At 36.5% G+C, this 19418-nt stretch overlaps 1 protein-coding gene across 1 annotated transcript in view; it reads left to right on the forward strand.

Moving 5' to 3' along the window:
- The window catches only part of MBD5 (methyl-CpG binding domain protein 5), a 192727-nt gene that overhangs the window by 107976 nt on the left and 65333 nt on the right, over positions 1-19418 (forward strand). Inside the window, exon 5 of the mRNA XM_014534024.1 lies at positions 12735-12908. The gene's annotated coding sequence lies outside the window, so the exon portion shown is untranslated. The remainder of the gene's footprint in view (positions 1-12734; positions 12909-19418) is intronic.

The following is a 19418-nucleotide window of genomic DNA, read 5'->3' on the forward strand; positions in this document are numbered from 1 at the left end:
CCATCACTGGAGCAAGCAAGCCTCCCTGTTCGCTTCAGTGCATGGCTGCCGGCCGCCATCTTGGCTGGCAGTTAATTTGCATAAGGATATGCTGATTAGCCAATGGGAAGGGTAGCGGTCGTATGCTAATTACCATGTTTCTCTTTTATTAGTGTAGATTGTTAGCCCCATTTTCTCTAGTTGATGAACCTTCCCACACTAAAGGTGGTGGATCGGGGGCCTTACGTTTTACAGACTTTTGATCCTCAATACGAAGTGGGCATAATGCAGTTCAAACAAGAGCCCACATATTTAAAGACGACAAGGGCACTCGTTTTCCTTGAGCCTTATTTAAGAGCGTACCTTTTGATACCTTAATTACTTTATCCTTGAGCATGCAAGCTAAAAATTTACAATGATGTTTTTGCCTTTTACTCAAATTCTTCCCCATTATAACCTGGCTGATTAAAAATGTTCCCATCCACTTACGGTCACGACTCTGAAGCTGGCATGGGCTTTGTCCGTGGTGAACTTCCCACCTCTCCAGTGAATTTCCACTTTTCCTTTTTCACTTCATTTTTTGCTTGGGCAAATCTTCTCCTCCAGTCCCTGCCGGGGTGCCAGATGCCACAACCTTCGCAGTGGGGTTCAGGATCTGAAGGAGGCGTCGATGCACAAATGAAAATACTATACAAGTAATATGAATTTAGAAGGCATTGGGGGCCAGGTGGAGGAGCCTCTTCCTTGAAGAGACACACTGACCTTTGGCTGGTCCACTTTTTACTTACTTGAGTACACATTTGCCCGTTAGCAATGCATACAGGCATATCAAAGGTAAAGTTTGGTAAACAGTAAAAGGATTATCAGGTTAGGGAATTTGCCTTGAGCCACCACTATATCAACAGATGAGGTGCTTAGCGTCAGCCCTGCTAATGCCCAAGGTCATCGGCCTTCCACATTCCTTGGTGCACTGACAGTATTGGCAAGCATTGGCTTCCCACAGTTTGTCTTCCTTTTGTTAAGTTGTATGAGTTCCCTATATATTTTGGAGGTTAATAACTTATTGGATATATCATTGGCAAATATTTATTTGACAAAGGAGGCAAGAGCATACATTGGAGCAGAAACAATCTCTTCAATAAATGGTGTTGGGAAAATTAGACAGGTAAATGCAAAACAATGAAACTAGTCCACAAACTTACATCATACACAAAAATAAACTCAAAATGGATAAAAGACTTAAATGTAAGACATGGAAACATAAAAGTCCTAGAAGAAACCATAGGCACCAAAATCTCAGACATCTCTCGTAGCAATATGTTTACCGATACATCTCATAGGGCCGTGGTCAGCAAACCGCGGCTCGTGAGCCACATGCGGCTCTTTGGCCCTTTGAGTGTGGCTCTTCCACAAAATACCACATGCGGGAGCACGTACAGTGCGATTGAAACTTCGTGGCCCATGCGCAGAAGTCGGTATTTTGTGGAAGAGCCACACTCAAGGGGCCAAAGAGCCGCGTGTGGCTCGTGTGCCGTGGTTTGCCGAGCCGCAGTTTGCCGACCACTGTCCTAGGGCAATGAAAACTAAGGAGAAAATAAACATATGGTACTACATTAAAATAAAAAGCTTCTGCACTGAAAAAAAAACAAACCATCAACAAAATAACAAGAGAGCCTACTACATGGGACAACTTATTTGCCAATGATACATCTTTATTATCTTTTTCTTATTGATTTTTAGAAGTTCTTTATCCATTCTAGATATTAATACTTTGTTGTATACGTTGCAAATGTTTTCCCCAGGCTATCAATTGTCTTTCAAGTTTTTTTGGTGGGTCTTCTGCTGAACTGAAATTTTAAATTTTGATATAGTAAAATTTACCAGTCTTTTTTATTATGAGCTTTGCTTTTTGTATCTCCTTTAGAAGGCCTTCATAAAGATGGCACAAATAAACATATACTTTTACATTTTCTTAATGCATTTTTTAATTGTATTGGTTTAGTTTTTATTCAAGTCTTGAGTCCTTTGGAACTCATTTTTGTGAATTACATGAGTTATGGAAGTAACTTTTTTTTTTCAAGGTGTCCCAACACCATTTATTGAATTGACCTTTCTTTTTCAGCTGACTTAAAATGCTACCTCTATAATTAATTAAATTTGCATATCTATGGCTTTTTTGTGGCTACTCTCTTCTGTTACATGTACTACTTACCTATTCTTGCACCAATAATACAACTTTTTAACATAACTTACTATTAGATAAGACAAATTTCTCTTATTTAGTATGTTAGTATCATACACAGCTGCTCTCTAACTGCTTTTGTCATTGGTTCTAATGACTTTTTAGTTGGGTTTTGAGCTAAAAGATCATATTTACTTCAAGTACTGACAGTTTTATCTCTTTATTTCTATTCCTTATACCTCATATAATACTCATTGGTTTTACTAAATATTCAAGACAATTCCATTTTCGAATAAGCACCTGTGAATCGGCTCATTTCTATCAACTTCTGTAGAAGATTTTATCCTTCTCTACCTATCCCCTCCCAGGTTCAGTCTTCTGCATTTATGCAAGATGGGTTTCTCTTTCTCAATTTCTATTGCCCTACCTTTTTTAAAAAAATTATTTACTTTAAGCTTGAGTTATCCCACCCATGTGTGAGGCTGGGGGAGTTAGGCAAAATAGGGAAGAGATTCAAAAGTAGAATAGAATAGATATTAACTTTTTCTGATCTGATACAGAATTTTTTTTTCTCCTGTATTTATTTGTGTATTTAATCACAGATTTTTGCCTTATCATTTTTATAGGTCTATATCTGTCTCCCAATATTTTACCTTCTTCAGGTCAGAGTATTTATCCTGCCTCTTATATACCCACAGTCCCTACCCTTCTCCCCTTATACCTGAACTGCATATTTTTGAACTTCATATAGACCTTTATTCTAGCATGCATACTATTTTCCATATCTTCAGTAACACAGTTGCCCCTGTATTTTGACTACCCATCTCCAAAACCTGGTCCTGTTTTTTTTTTGTTTGTTTGTGTTTTTCTTACATTTAAAAAACTTTTTATTTTGAAAATAATTCAAACTTACAGAAAAGTTATAATAATACAAAGAACTCTCTTTACACACATTGCAAAACATTTTGCCATATTTGCTTTATCATTCTCTCTCTTACCCACTCAGTGTATTTGTGTATGTTTTTAGAAGTTTAATGGTAAATTGCAAATATCATGGGACCTATTTTGTTTTTAATTTTTCCATCCCTATCCTCAATAAGCCAGGGGTTCAACTCTACCTGTACTGCTCTATTGATTGATAAGTTATGTTCTAGAAAATAAAGTTACATTTTAGATAATGCCATAAATTCATGACCACTGACCTCAGATTGACTTACAACACTGCCTATATATGAGTGACTGTTTTTAAATCTGCAAACACAGGATGTTTTCTGATATAATTTCTTATGACATTATATATTTGTGGGAATTTGATTAGATGACACATTCTGTGTGATTTCAGTTGTTTGAAATCATTGGGGTTTCTTTTATGGGCACTTATCATTATTTACCAAATATTTACATAGTCCTTAACTTGGGCCAGGCACTAAGTACTTTACCAATCTTTATTCAATTTTATCAACACTGTGTGGTAGGGACTATTGTTATCTTCATTTTGCAGATGAGGAAACTGAGAGACGAAGATGTAACTTGCCTTCAGTCACATAGCAAATAATAGAGCTGAGATTTTAATCCCAGTACTCTGTATCTGAAATCCATGCTCTTTATCGTCATACTATGTTAATTTTTTCATCTATAATTCTTATAATTTCTGTAAGTTCTGTATATATTTCCATTAGCTTGGACATGTTAATTAAATTGTTCTGATCTTGTACATTTTATTAATTTCTTGCTTACTTATTAGTTTCTGAGGAATGTATGTTCATTGTAGATTGATCAGTTTCTCATTGCAATTCTCACTTTTTTGTGTAAATTATTTTTTGGATATTGTTAAGTATATCTATTTTCAGAGTTTTTATTTCTCACTAAAGATTTTTTCTTCAATGGTTATATAATAATTTTTTACCAATGTTTTTAAAATAATAAGATAATAAAATGAAAATAGACTAGATCTCAAACCACCATATTATTATTTCAATGTGAAATTCAGACTCTCAGTCACAAATAGCAATAGAGATCTCTTATCTAACATAATCTGAACCTGTAAATTGGTTCATTAACCAAAATGATTTATTAAAGAAGAGAATCATAAAAAATACTTATAGTTAAACATTTAGCTTTAACTTATAATATATAAATGTATACTCAGTCAACAACTTTTTGGATCAAAGCCTTTCTTGAATTATGACTTTACTTATTGGAGTACATCATTGTCTTTACACCAATAATGTAACATCAGATATTTATTTATGTGTGTGCGTGTTTAACTTTGGAGAGGAAGAAGAACTCAAAGACACTTGCAAGATGGTCTGAATGCAGAATTTTTTCAAGATTTTTAGTGTTCCCCCACCCCCAAGATTCTCCTCTTTCCCCTCTTATTCAACCTCATTTTTTAAGAGGCTGATGTTAAAAGCTAAACTTTCAACTTAATTTTCATGGAAAGAGTCATTCTTTTTTTATATATTTATATTTTATCAGCTTATTAAATTCCTAAATTATACCACCAACATTATTGGCTCAGGCAGCTTTAATAAAAAGCACAACTGATATTGGGAAGCATACAACTTAAGCTGCAGAAGTAAGCATTCATCTGATTTCAAATGGAAATGCTGCTTTCATTAATTCTGTGATTTAGGTGGGGGTCAGTTAAGAGAGTGTCCTCTGTAAGTTCAAATCAGGACACATTCTTTAAGTAAATAAAGTCAAAATCATTGAAAAGTTGCTCTGTATCTGGCAGATATCATTTTGAGAAAATAACTACATTGGAGGGAAATTGCATTTATAAGTTAAGATACCTATAGACCAGCAATACTTATGCTAAAAATGTCATGGATCCATGATACCAAAACTGTTTTTAGCTTATGTGCATAGACATTCACCCTATGCTAAGAAGATTGACATGTTTTTTTAAACTGTATTCATGATATTCCCAATACAGGTTCTCCAATCTGATCAAACTCTTCTCTGTCCCACGGTGTCTTATCTCAGTAACTGTATTTATGATTGAGTTGAAAAACACTGAAGTCATCTTCATAAAGTCTTGCTTTTCTAGCTTATGTAGAAATGATAGAATCAAAAGAACCAGAAGAGCATCCATCTCAGAGGAGGTTCTTCAGAGTTTTTCAAATGTTGGACACAAATTTAAAATTTTAAAATATATTAAGTATTTTTTATTATTATTATTTTTAATTTTTTTATTGATTAAGTTATTACATACATGTCCTTATCCCCACATTTTAACACTGTAGTAAAAATAACATGCACACTCTAATGTTTTATACCACATGGAAGCATATTAACACTAGAAGCCCAATGCGCAAAATCGCACGGCCCTGCACGCCTCGCCACACTCGCAGCCCTGCCCACCCGTGCGTGCCTCACTGTGCTCGCAACCCTGCCCACCTGCGCCCGCCTCACTGCACCCACCTCACCGCGCCCACCCGCCCACCATATCGCCCACCTGCTGGCCACCAACCTTGCTGCAATCGGAGCCTGTGGGCCACACCACATGAGCCGAAATCACGCAGGACCCCAGACCCGCTGCATGAGGCAGGACCCCAGACCCACCGTGTCAGCGAGACCTATCAATGCACCTCCTGGTGACCGGTTGTTTGGTCGTTATGGCATTACAGCCACAGGCTTTTTATATATAGATAGATGCCATGAAACAAAAATAAACTTCACTGCTAGTTTGTATTTTTATGGACTACTGACAAAAACCTTTGCTACTGATTTTTCTGGAGATATTTGAACTTTTTATGAGTATACATTTTTATATTTATGTTTTTAGCTGGGCTTTTAAAAAACTTGAGTCCATTGTTCTAGCCAGTTTGGCACAGTAGATAGAGCGTCATCCTGCAGACTGAAGGGTTCCGGGTTCACTTCTGGTCAAGGGCACATACCTCAGTTGCAGGCCCGATCCCTGGCCCTGGTTGGGGCTCCTGTGGGAGGCAACCAATCGATGTGTGTCTGTCACTCTGTCTCTCCCCGTCCCTTCCACTCTCTCTAAAAATCAGTGGGAAAATGTCCTCAGCTGAAGATTAACAACAACAACACCAACAACAAAAACTTGAGTCCATTATTATATATCCAAATCAAATTACACAAGCCAGAGCCCGGCTGCAGCATGTGTGTGCTCTGATGAATAAACACAAACAAGATGCAGGAGCAGCATCCTGCACATACCCTATCCCCCCTTCCCAGTCTTGCAATGGCAAGTTAATGCGATAAATTTATATTAGAGAAAGTTTTTGGTTAGTTCTTGCCCATATAAAATAAAATTTTACATTCATGACCAGAAACATGAGTAATAATTAGATATAATCACTCAATATGGAAACAAGATTTTTTTTTTATTCTTCCTTCAAGCTTCTGGACTATTTTAATAGCAAAAATCTTAATATTGCCCAAACCAAATTAGCTATTTTTAAAAGTTGCCATTTTCAATTGCTTTTCTAGTATTGAGAATTGTCTCAATATTATAAAGCCGAAACAAAGTACAGAAATATGTTGATGATGATGATTTAAAATTTCAGCTATTACCCCTATCCCTTGATTTCATATTTTTATTAGTCAATCGCTTGTTGTTTTTATTGATGGATTTTGATAAGTAGCATTACAATTTGGTCTTATAAAATGAGTTATTACTAACAAATCTTTTTCTGTTGTATATAATGGAGATTCTATGTAAAGTTTATTAGATAAGAGATCTACAATTACTAGTAGCTAGCGATAGACATTACTTTGAATAAAGCACTTTTGATGTTTCTCTTGAAATTATCATATTTTCTTTGATTACAAAATAAGCATTATTAACTAATACACCTAGTAAATAATATCAAAACCACTGATCTGGCCCAATCCATTAGTTTTACAAATTGAAAAATTAAAGGTCAGTTTAACTGTCTTGCTCAAAGTTATACAGCTAGAAAACTGTAGTTGCCAAAGTTCCTAATACTTAGTTCACTGTTCTCTCTATTATTTGTTACCTCATCTCTGAGTTCCTATAGTACATTTAGTTTATGTCATTCCATTTAGCATTTAATGACATGGTTTGTATACATCATTTATTTATTTATGCAACAGGAAATTTTCTGGGTGCTAGGCACTCTTGTAGGCACTGGATACCATCTCTGAATCTAAAAATTGTGCTGAAAATAAAATAAGAAATGTGATTCTATTCAGCCTCTATTTAATTTTGGTTGAATGCACACCTGCAATTAGTCATTGTATCACTGGGTGGTTTTAATATATTACTAACAAGAGCTTTTCTGTTTATGGCTATGTTTCAGGGGAGTAAAAACTTTTTTATTGTAAGTTATTACATACATGTCCTTATCCCCACATTTTAACACTGTAGTAAAAATAACATGCACACTCTAATGTTTTATACCACATGGAAGCATATTAACACTAGAAGCCCAATGCGCAAAATCGCACGGCCCTGCACGCCTCGCCACACTCGCAGCCCTGCCCACCCGTGCGTGCCTCACTGTGCTCGCAACCCTGCCCACCTGCGCCCGCCTCACTGCACCCACCTCACCGCGCCCACCCGCCCACCATATCGCCCACCTGCTGGCCACCAACCTTGCTGCAATCGGAGCCTGTGGGCCACACCACATGAGCCGAAATCACGCAGGACCCCAGACCCGCTGCATGAGGCAGGACCCCAGACCCACCGTGTCAGCGAGACCTATCAATGCACCTCCTGGTGACCGGTTGTTTGGTCGTTATGGCATTACAGCCACAGGCTTTTTATATATAGATAGATGCCATGAAACAAAAATAAACTTCACTGCTAGTTTGTATTTTTATGGACTACTGACAAAAACCTTTGCTACTGATTTTTCTGGAGATATTTGAACTTTTTATGAGTATACATTTTTATATTTATGTTTTTAGCTGGGCTTTTAAAAAACTTGAGTCCATTGTTCTAGCCAGTTTGGCACAGTAGATAGAGCGTCATCCTGCAGACTGAAGGGTTCCGGGTTCACTTCTGGTCAAGGGCACATACCTCAGTTGCAGGCCCGATCCCTGGCCCTGGTTGGGGCTCCTGTGGGAGGCAACCAATCGATGTGTGTCTGTCACTCTGTCTCTCCCCGTCCCTTCCACTCTCTCTAAAAATCAGTGGGAAAATGTCCTCAGCTGAAGATTAACAACAACAACACCAACAACAAAAACTTGAGTCCATTATTATATATCCAAATCAAATTACACAAGCCAGAGCCCGGCTGCAGCATGTGTGTGCTCTGATGAATAAACACAAACAAGATGCAGGAGCAGCATCCTGCACATACCCTATCCCCCCTTCCCAGTCTTGCAATGGCAAGTTAATGCGATAAATTTATATTAGAGAAAGTTTTTGGTTAGTTCTTGCCCATATAAAATAAAATTTTACATTCATGACCAGAAACATGAGTAATAATTAGATATAATCACTCAATATGGAAACAAGATTTTTTTTTTATTCTTCCTTCAAGCTTCTGGACTATTTTAATAGCAAAAATCTTAATATTGCCCAAACCAAATTAGCTATTTTTAAAAGTTGCCATTTTCAATTGCTTTTCTAGTATTGAGAATTGTCTCAATATTATAAAGCCGAAACAAAGTACAGAAATATGTTGATGATGATGATTTAAAATTTCAGCTATTACCCCTATCCCTTGATTTCATATTTTTATTAGTCAATCGCTTGTTGTTTTTATTGATGGATTTTGATAAGTAGCATTACAATTTGGTCTTATAAAATGAGTTATTACTAACAAATCTTTTTCTGTTGTATATAATGGAGATTCTATGTAAAGTTTATTAGATAAGAGATCTACAATTACTAGTAGCTAGCGATAGACATTACTTTGAATAAAGCACTTTTGATGTTTCTCTTGAAATTATCATATTTTCTTTGATTACAAAATAAGCATTATTAACTAATACACCTAGTAAATAATATCAAAACCACTGATCTGGCCCAATCCATTAGTTTTACAAATTGAAAAATTAAAGGTCAGTTTAACTGTCTTGCTCAAAGTTATACAGCTAGAAAACTGTAGTTGCCAAAGTTCCTAATACTTAGTTCACTGTTCTCTCTATTATTTGTTACCTCATCTCTGAGTTCCTATAGTACATTTAGTTTATGTCATTCCATTTAGCATTTAATGACATGGTTTGTATACATCATTTATTTATTTATGCAACAGGAAATTTTCTGGGTGCTAGGCACTCTTGTAGGCACTGGATACCATCTCTGAATCTAAAAATTGTGCTGAAAATAAAATAAGAAATGTGATTCTATTCAGCCTCTATTTAATTTTGGTTGAATGCACACCTGCAATTAGTCATTGTATCACTGGGTGGTTTTAATATATTACTAACAAGAGCTTTTCTGTTTATGGCTATGTTTCAGGGGAGTAAAAACGTTCTTTAATATTTTGAAAGGTGAGAAAAACAAATAATTTAACTCAAAGCACTCTGCATACCATGAACCTGTAAATGTGTTTGGCAACCACAAGCACAAAGATGTATGAAACAAGGAATGTGTGTGGTAGGTGCTGTTACCTTTATGTAAACAGCACTGTAGAATGAGAGGAATGAACAAGCAACTCTAAGCAGGGGGCTAGAGGGGGCTTCACGGAGGAGCTGGCCCTGGGGTTTAGTTAAGGACCAGTAAGTTGCATTAAGAAAGTGGGAGGAATTCTTTTGAAGCCCAGGAAACAACACATGTATAAGCATAGAGGTGTGAGTGGTTCTAGCATTTCCAAGAAAGTTTAACGCAACAGGTTCCTAACTAACTAGGGTGTCTTAGGAGGAGTGGTGAGTGAACGTTTGTACACACCATTAGACAATTGAAGAATGGAAGTAAGGAAATGTCTGAACTTCTTATTCTGTATAGGTATTCCTCGTGCTTCTACCTATTTCTGCCCCTAAGGTCTTTGAGAACACTGATGTATTTGTACTTCCCAACCCCATGGTGATGTGTGCAGTGCCGAGCATGGCCAGGGCTCAGTGCATGCTTGCTCACTAAGTGTTCCCTTCATTCACTCAGATATTTTTGGCTGCAACATGTACTTTGTGCTATTAGAAATAGAAACTTGTGATACAAAACAAAAAATAGTAGATTTTTGTCTGTTATGATGACTAATAAATCCATGTACTCACAGAGTTTACATTTTTGTCAAAAGAGACAGGCAGTAACAAACAGTAAAATATGTAATATGTTAGTGATACATACTAAGGGGAAATAATAAAGCAGAAAAGGGCTATGTAAATTATCAGAGAGGGAAAGAGAAGGTCAGTCTACTTAATTTCTCTTGCCTCAGTTTCCTTAACTCTAGAAAAGAAAAAAATAATAGTACTTCTACAGTGACAACAGGGATTAAATGAGTTAATGACTGTATAGTGTTCAGCACAGTTTCCAAAAGATGGTAAGATAAATGTCAGCTAATATTATTCACATACTTGGCTAAAATAAGTTTAGCACAATAATCATCTTATTTTCATCACGTATGGACTTCTTTTATTGAAGGACGTACCTCCAAACAGTTATGAACTACTCTAGAGGCTAAGACTCCTCATCCATATCTTGCTCCTTTTAGCTTCTGCTTCCAATGCATTTACTTCTAATATTTGTTATTGAAATGAATCATTGTTTTTTATAATGTTCTAGAAAACAATATTTGATTATCCAGATGTCAGGCCATCATTCTATTTCAGGCATTAGGCCGGCATCCAGATCTTTCTGTGGAAAATATTCATTAATGCTTCATGACTTATCACATCCCAAGGTTAAAAGTTCTGACAAAAATGAGACCTTTATGCTTGCTTACCAGCTAAAAATGAGTACAAATTACCAGACAGAATGTAAAGCCTTCAACATTAATGTTTTGGAGTTAAGACCATTTGCATGGATTAGGTAGTTTCAGGTCTCTTACCTACCTTTCTTTGCCTTTCTAATCTCTGTGCATCCTTACATGTATGCTGACCCCCTAACCTGATTCCCAAAATCCAGACTAGCTCTTTTTTGTGCTCATTTAGCACTCCATACTTAGCCCCTGTCATAGCCAGTATCATTTAATGTTGTAATTACCTGTTCACCTGACTGCCCACCCTGCACCTCCCAGGCAGTAAGCTCCTTAAGATGGGACTGTGTTCTCTTTATGCTTGGGTCTCTACTATCCATTCAGTGCCTCACATGTAGTTGCCCAATAAATACTTAAAACATTAAATATAATGCCTGAAGTGCCTTTAGTATATCAGGATTATAGAAACATAATTACTTAACCGTGGTCCCATATCCCTTACTTGCTCCTTTGTCTCTTATGAAGAATCTCAATGCTCAAGCATGCTGTTACACCACGTCCACCACATTCCCATGTCCTCCTTTGGCCTAAAATAAAAAAGAGAAAGTGGGCTGGTTATCAGGGAAGACCTCAAAAGTAGAGGAGCACCCTGTGAAGTAACTATGGTCCAGGATGTGGTACTTACTCTTCCAATTTAAAGAATTGTTTTTGCCTTTGGTCTCAAGGGTGATGGGGCTCTAGGGTCTGACACAGACCATCTATACCATCGATATTTACAAGAAATTAATTTACAAGCCAGATGACCTGTTTATTTGTTTGTTTTCACTGGGTGAAATACATATTCGTGGTATCCAAGTCACTAACTTAATGATATCAAAGCCTCTAGGAAATCCAACAAATATTCAAAAGGTTGTTCAATGATCTTAGAAACAGAACAAGGTGAGTTAGACCAGTGGTTCTCAACCTTCTGGCCCTTTAATACAGTTCCTCATGTTGTGGTGACCCCCAACCATAAAATTATTTTCGTTGCTACTTCATAACTGTAATGTTGCTACTGTTATGAATCATAATGTAAATATCTGATATGCAGGATGGTCTTAGGCGACTCCTGTGAAAGGGTCGATCGACCGCCAAAGGGGTCACGACCCACAGGTTGAGAACCGCTGAGTTAGACTGTCGCAAGGATTATTTTACCCAGACTGAGGAGGAGCTTGTCAGTGTGTCCCTGATGGCTGACCAGAGATAATAGACTAAGGGGTAGCAAGGTCTCAAGCACACTTTTGAAAGCCCTTACAAAATTATTTTTTATTTGCTAAAAGAAAATAATTTTAAAAGTCAGAAAATAAAACAGTGACATTTTCTAACTCTTAATAATGGTGATGTACATTTTGGTTCCTTAATTCTTTGATCCCAAGATGAGTTCCGAAGTTAATGATAATGTGGTTTTGCTGATGATGGTGCTAAGAAAGAAGGAAAAATGGAGCATTGAAGTTGGACAAGTTTTCTGTCCCCTCTACTTCCTCTAATTGAAGAATCATCACTGTCTCAGGGTCAACTTGGTTTCATTAAGAAAGTTAAAGTGTGCTTGTGGTTCTAGCTGGCTTGCTGGTGCTCCAGCACATAGAGTAATGCCTGATGATCCACTAGTTCATCCTTATCCTTGTGAAGAAACTATGACGTGAAGGTTAAATTGCCATTGGAAAAAAAAAAAGTTATACCTCTTGTCAAGGGCTAAAGTGAGTCTTTCAAGCCTTACCTCAAGGTCCTTTCTGTTCCAGAGATTGGAAACCCAAGTGCCTACAGAGGCCAGTCTGGTGGGAATGAAGCAGGAAGCCACAGCAGTGACCTGGAGAGCCAAGTTCTTTCTGAAGGAGCAGCCGCTGCTCTGGTCCAGATAATTGTTGCAAAGCAGGAATGTTAACCTAGTGATGCCACTTTGTCCAGTTTATCAGGTAAAGCAGGAAATGCAAGTTTTCATGTGAAATTTTTAAAATTTAAATATTTTTCAACTAATTTGCCATTATTATTATTATTATTATTATTATTATTCTCAAACTATGTACAAGCCAAATACTTCTGCAGGTGGAATTTGGCCCAGAGTCCTTCTGTTTGTAGCTTGGTCCTATATTTTGCTTACCTATTTGTTGAATTGCAGGCTTTATTTTCTATAGCTTTTGCTTTTCTTCAGCATGTGCTCTAAAATATATTGTGCCTGGTTTTGTGATATTGAAACTCCTTTCCTCTCCAACCTGAGTAGTTTGTGCATACGTTTTCTTTGGCTGCTACATTTCCTCGTCCACTCTCAGCATTCCAGTGAGCCGTGGAAGCTAAATGGAGTCTCCTTGAGATACTTTGTTATGACACCACTAAACATCTGCAGGTTTACTGCTCACTCATTTTGCTACTGACGGGTAACTGACATAAACACAGTAAAAGATCATTTATTTCATGGAGCTCAGAGATTGTATGCTTTGGGCTCCTCTTTCCAGAATCCACACATAAATGATCTTCCTTCTCTTACTTCTTGAGAACCTGATTTATCAGACAATTTCTTAGACTTTAGTTATCTTTTACATTTAATTATGTTTGCTGGAGACATTGATTGGGCCTGAGTGTACCTAGGTATTTATACACATTTAGAGACAATGTCTTTGGGTGGGTTTCTTCAATGGCTAATAAGTCTTCTTATTTTCACTTTAAGAGTAACCTGATTTTCAAGATTATGGGCGGGTTGTGGTGGGGGCGGGGGAATACTGTTACTTTATACAGAACTGTGTAAGTAGGAACTTGACATCCACTGCCAGGTGAATAAAAAAATGCTAAACATTTTTATAGTAAGAGTATATAATTATTAGTTGTTTCATTATATTACACAACTCCACATGGGCATAATTCATAATTGTTTCATTCTTAATACAATTTGGGGAAAAAACAATATCGATGTACATCATTTTTCAACCTACATATATTGAGCTTCATCTTGAGTAGCCAAAATACCAGTAATGCATGATTAAGGTGTAAAAAGTAACCCTAAAACTTGCTTGGTGTACTCTTAAATAGATTATGTAAATGCAGGCAAGTATTTCTTCTAAATATTCCCTATGAGAAATTTCACTATACTATAGAAAAGCAAAAACAGCAAATTATGCTGGTGATTGAAATATAGAAATAAATTATAAACTATTTTCCCTCAAACTTATAATAAGTTTATCAATTAATTTATCGGTGTTCTGTTACATTACTATACTTTAAAACTATTCTCTAAATGTTTTTTTAAGGATATGTATTTTGGAGCTGATGATTGTTCACTTTTTAGCTTTTAAGAAGGTAAATTGGCCAAAACCGGTTTGGCTCAGTGGATAGAGCGTCGGCCTGCGGACTGAAAGGTCCCAGGTTCGATTCCGGTCAAGGGCATGTACCTGGGTTGCGGGCACATCCCCAGTGGGAGATGTGCAGGAGGCAGCTGATCGATGATGTTTCTCTCTCATCGATGTTTCTAACTCTCTATCCCTCTCCCTTCCTCTCTGTAAAAAATCAATAAAATATATTTAAAAAATAAATAAATAAATAAATAAATAGGGTTAGAAATTTCAAAACCGAAAAAGTGCCACTTGCTGGCTTTGCTGGTGGCTGGTGGCTGCCTGACAGAGGGTTTCCGTTTCTGCCCTTACCCTCACCACTGACCACAGAGCCAGCCCAGGCCTGCGGGGAGCTCGGCGCTCAGCTGCCCGCTGCTCCGCGGGCCTCCAGGGCCTCCCCCGACACCGCCCACCTGCACTGAGGTAAATTGAATAGGAAGCATTTTCTACATATGCATACAGACCCTCACTTTTCACTTCCTTATATTGTTAAAGGTAAAAGGGGAGGCTTTTACTTGAAGTTAACTGTCTCAATCATTTTTTTTCTTTGCAGTCAGGTAGAATGGCAATGGCAAAGAGAAAGCTCAATTATATGTAGTAATATGGGTGAATTACTGGATATTATTTAGGGGAACCCAAGTTAGGTTTGGAAAGCCAAATTATGACTAGGGAAACCTCGAAGGCCTCTCTGAGAAAGTGACATTTAAACTGAGACAAATAGGTGCTGGTTTAGTGAAGAACAGCAGGGTCAGGATGGGAGACAGTAGCCTAAGCAGAAGAGATGAGTGACACCCTGGGGCATTTTAGAACCAATCAAAGGGATGGCCTTAATTTTTTTCTCTAGTATTTAGATTTTTCGGGTTAATGGGTATTCTTTCTGATTCTCCATATCTTTTTTCTCTACTTGGCTAAAACAGAAAGAGCAGTGATAGCGTAATATGAGGTGCAAAGCCTGTAACTGTTTCATAAAAGTTTCCATAATGCTTTTAAGAAGCTGAAAGATATTAATTAGCTGGTCTATAGATATAACATTTAATTTTTTTGAAATAATACTTTTTCCAATTATAGAGCCAATACATTTTTGTTATAGAAAATGTTGAAACTACAGAAAAACAATGAAAATATAAAAATGTTCCTACTACCCAGAGACTACTGCTGGGAGGATAGTGCTGTTCTATTCCTAGATATACATATAGAGTAGCATTTTGGTAAATGAAGGTTTATAATTATAAATGCAACTTTGTAGTATTCTTTTCAGTTGACAATATCATGGACCTTTCCTATGCTGTTAAATTTTCTATAACATGATTTTAATAGTTATGTATAAGTAATAACAGTTTGGATATTTATGATGAGCTAGGCACTGATTTAAGTTTTTTATTGCATCCCCAGATCAATTCTATAAGGCTATAATCTCTATTCTATAAGGGAAGAAATGTTAAAGCTTGCCCAGGGTCACAAGCTAATAAAGGGTAGAGCTACATAGCTTCTCAATACTGTAATTCATGTACATAACACCCTATTTTAGACTTTCAGTTTGTTTCCAGTATAGTTTTTGGCTATTTGATTCTGTAGATTGCCAGTCTAGGCTGGGCTTAGCTCGTCCAACTTATCCCTGTTCCACATGGTGTTGGCTGGGCTCACATATACGTCTGGGGCCTCAGCTGGACTGGCTGACCACCTGGTGTGTGGTCCTCAAGGTGCCTAGCTCAGGTTGTTCATGTGACAGTGGCATTACAAGGAGCAGGAGTGGAAGATGCAAGGCCTTTTAAGGGTTAGTCTCAACTTCAATAGTATCACATCCATCCTATTCCATTGGTCAAAGCAAATCACCAGGCCAGCCCAGATTCAAGGTGTAGAGTAATCCCACTTGCTGATGGAAGGAGGAACAAAATATTTGTAGTCAGTGCAGTATACTACACTCAGCATTTAGTTTTCTAAAGGCTGTTATGTGACTAGAATGTGTAAGTTGCTGAACTGTGGTAGCAAGTAATGGCCTGATACAAATAATCCTCCTGACCATAGATGGCCATAGGCCAGCATGCTTGTTACCTTGACACTGAAGGCTGGCCTGACTCTCTGACTTTCCTAAACTCCCTAACCTTCAGAGTTTCTGAAAAATGTAGCCTTCCTACATGGGTGTGATCCCTCTGTACTAAAAGGGCATGGGGATGTGGAACCAGAGAGCGTCAGTGATCAGGGCAAAGATGTGTGTAAGGAATCCTGGTACATCCGCATAAAGCAAACATAAATGTGCTGGGAGTCACTGGGAGCGAGTAAGGAGAGCCTGGAAGAGATTAGGTCTCTCACAAAGGATATACCTGAGAGGTGTGTTTTGGAAGAGGTGGCTGTACAGTGAAGATAAGAACCAAATGGAAATAATAACCAGAGTGAAAGTGGGGCTGATCTATTGGACGGTTTTTTAAAAATGAAAAGAAGATCTAACTGCAAGATAAGTGTGCTCATAAGTAAAAATGCATAGCTGGAATAAACAGGTGAAAGGTGGAATAAACAGATGGTAAGGTTGGATGGAGGGAGCTGGCTAAATGCCATGAAGGAGCCATTTGAATAATTGATACACAGGTGAAAGGTAATTGAAAAGGGGAAATGTCATTTAGGGTTACTTTAATGAGCATCATTTAACTAATAATGATGGAAAGATGATGGGTATATACATTTATTACCCAATCAAATGATAATTATGTTGTAGCCACTCAGACATTACTCTCCAAAATGCTAATGCTGATGTTATTTTTAATCCAATCACATCTCTGTTGTGTGCATATGTTTTGGCATTTAAGTATAGAGGTAGGTTTTATGTGCTATTCGTTCTCAGTTGGAGAACATGAGGTGTTCACTCTTGCAAATGTAGGAATGCAGTGGACTTCTTATTTAACTTTAAGTATTTCATGAGCTATGTTTATAATTATAGTATTATAAAGTATAATGATGATTTATATTATACAACATATTAAATATTGATGTTTTATCTGATTTACATTTTAATAGAATATATTCATATCACATGATTCAAAAATCAATTCATTATTTTTACCATTAAGTTTGTCTTCCATTATTCAGAAGAATTTATTATTATATTTGATGTTATTCAGAAACATTTATGAATCTGCTTATTTTCTTGAGGTCATATTCTCTGATATTTAGTCTTCATGGTGTTTCAGGTATAACTTTTAAAATTTACATCAACACTGCATAGCGAGTTTATTCTTAGTTTGACAAGAATGTCAGCATTGAGAAAAAGGTCTATTGTACTACTTAAAATCATGCTTAGTTTTTATATTGTTGCATTTATTTATTTATTTTAGTGCTTCCTTCATTAATTAAATTCAAGTGTGTTATATATAGTCCACTTAATAAATAAAACTCTGATGCATAAAGTTAGCATATTAATTTTCTTAGAAGCTCTATTATACTTTTTCTACACTCAGAAATTATGAGATCATTAGGGACAAATCTAGAACAAAAAATCATTTTGTATATTTTGTCAAAATACATACTTACTGGCTTCTTTTAAAAACCTCTTTTTCATTTTAGACATGTGTTTTTAAAACTTTATAAGCCTACATGGTAGAAATCAGAATAGAAAATTATGTTGACTACTTAGAATATGCATAATCTTCAGGAAGTCTTTAAGGCCAGGGACTACAGCTGGAACTGGGAATATAAGAAGTCCTAGAGAGAAAGATTCCTGCCCTGAGGGAGTTTTACATTCCTTTGGGGAGAGATAGTCAATAAACAAATAAATGATAAGAAAAAAATCAGGAGGAGTCAGTGAATTAACAAAAGTGTGAGAGAATACCTAGGGTTTACAGAATAGTCTCTGTAAAGAGGTGACAGCTAATTAGAATTCTTCATGGTCAGAAAAAGCCAAGGTAAAAAAAATCAAGTCACTAAAATTCAGTTCACCAAAAGCCAATTCTCATAGAGTAATTTTCATATTGAAAGGAAGCAAGAAAATGAAAACATTGGTAGAATTGTGACATATACAGTATTCACCTTAGAACACACACACACCAGTTTTTAAATTTCATTATTATTACCACTAAAACTGTTTGTGAAATCAATTTAAATTATGCCATGAGTATAAGATCTTTCCTTTATCCAGAATATTAATGAGATGGAGGTACTTTTCATATCACAATATCATTTCTGTCTAACTTGTGTCTGTTGGGCTTAAACAAGCCATATAAACATGGTGGGTCATAATGGAATCTTTAGGAGAGGTGAAGGGAAAATGTGGTAGATCATGTTGCTTTTTATATTAAATGTATAAAAATTAGAAAAGAAGAGAACCTATGTTTTTATAATACAAACTACAAAAATAAAGCTTGACTAAATCTTGAATGATGGGTTTATATGGAAGATAAACTTATCAAAATCTTGGAGGCACAAAGAATAGATTTTAATATTTAGCAGAAGAGGGCATGTATGGGTGTCAAAAGTTTGAGAAATATGGCCTGAAGTACTTTCTTATAATTACCCTCCTGGCACATTCAGAAATTTATGAAGGGCCCTAAAATTATGCAATTCTTATTTTAACAAATAATTCTAAATGAATTATCAAAATGACCATAGATTTATGCACAGGAATATTTATATTAGATTTATTTGTAAATTGTAAGAATTTAGGAGAAAAATCTATATAATTAAATAATTATATACAATTATCCAAGAAAATTCTACCCAGCATTTTAAAGCCATATTTTGGAAAAATATTTAATGCCATAATAAAATGCTCAGGACAAAGTGTTGTAATTACTCAGTCTTGAAAGCAAAAAGACACATTTATACATAGAAAAAATTTGGAATCAGTGCACCTACTTTGGAGTAATTTGGCAATGCCTGTGAAGTTGAAAATGTGCAGACCCTCCAACCGAACATTAATATGATTGATATACCCATAGATAAGTAGTTGTATAATCCTATCTAATAAAAGACAAAAAGGGTAATTGACCGTACCTTCGCTACGCTTCCCATTGGCTAATCAGGATGATATGCAAATTAACCGCCAACCAAGATGGTGGCCGGCAGCCACACAGCTGAAGCGAGCAGGAGGCTTGCTTGCTCCAGTGATGGAGGAAG

The sequence above is a fragment of the Myotis brandtii genome, unplaced genomic scaffold (genome assembly GCF_000412655.1).
Source record: "Myotis brandtii unplaced genomic scaffold, ASM41265v1 scaffold125, whole genome shotgun sequence".
Taxonomy (NCBI): Eukaryota; Metazoa; Chordata; class Mammalia; order Chiroptera; family Vespertilionidae; genus Myotis; species Myotis brandtii.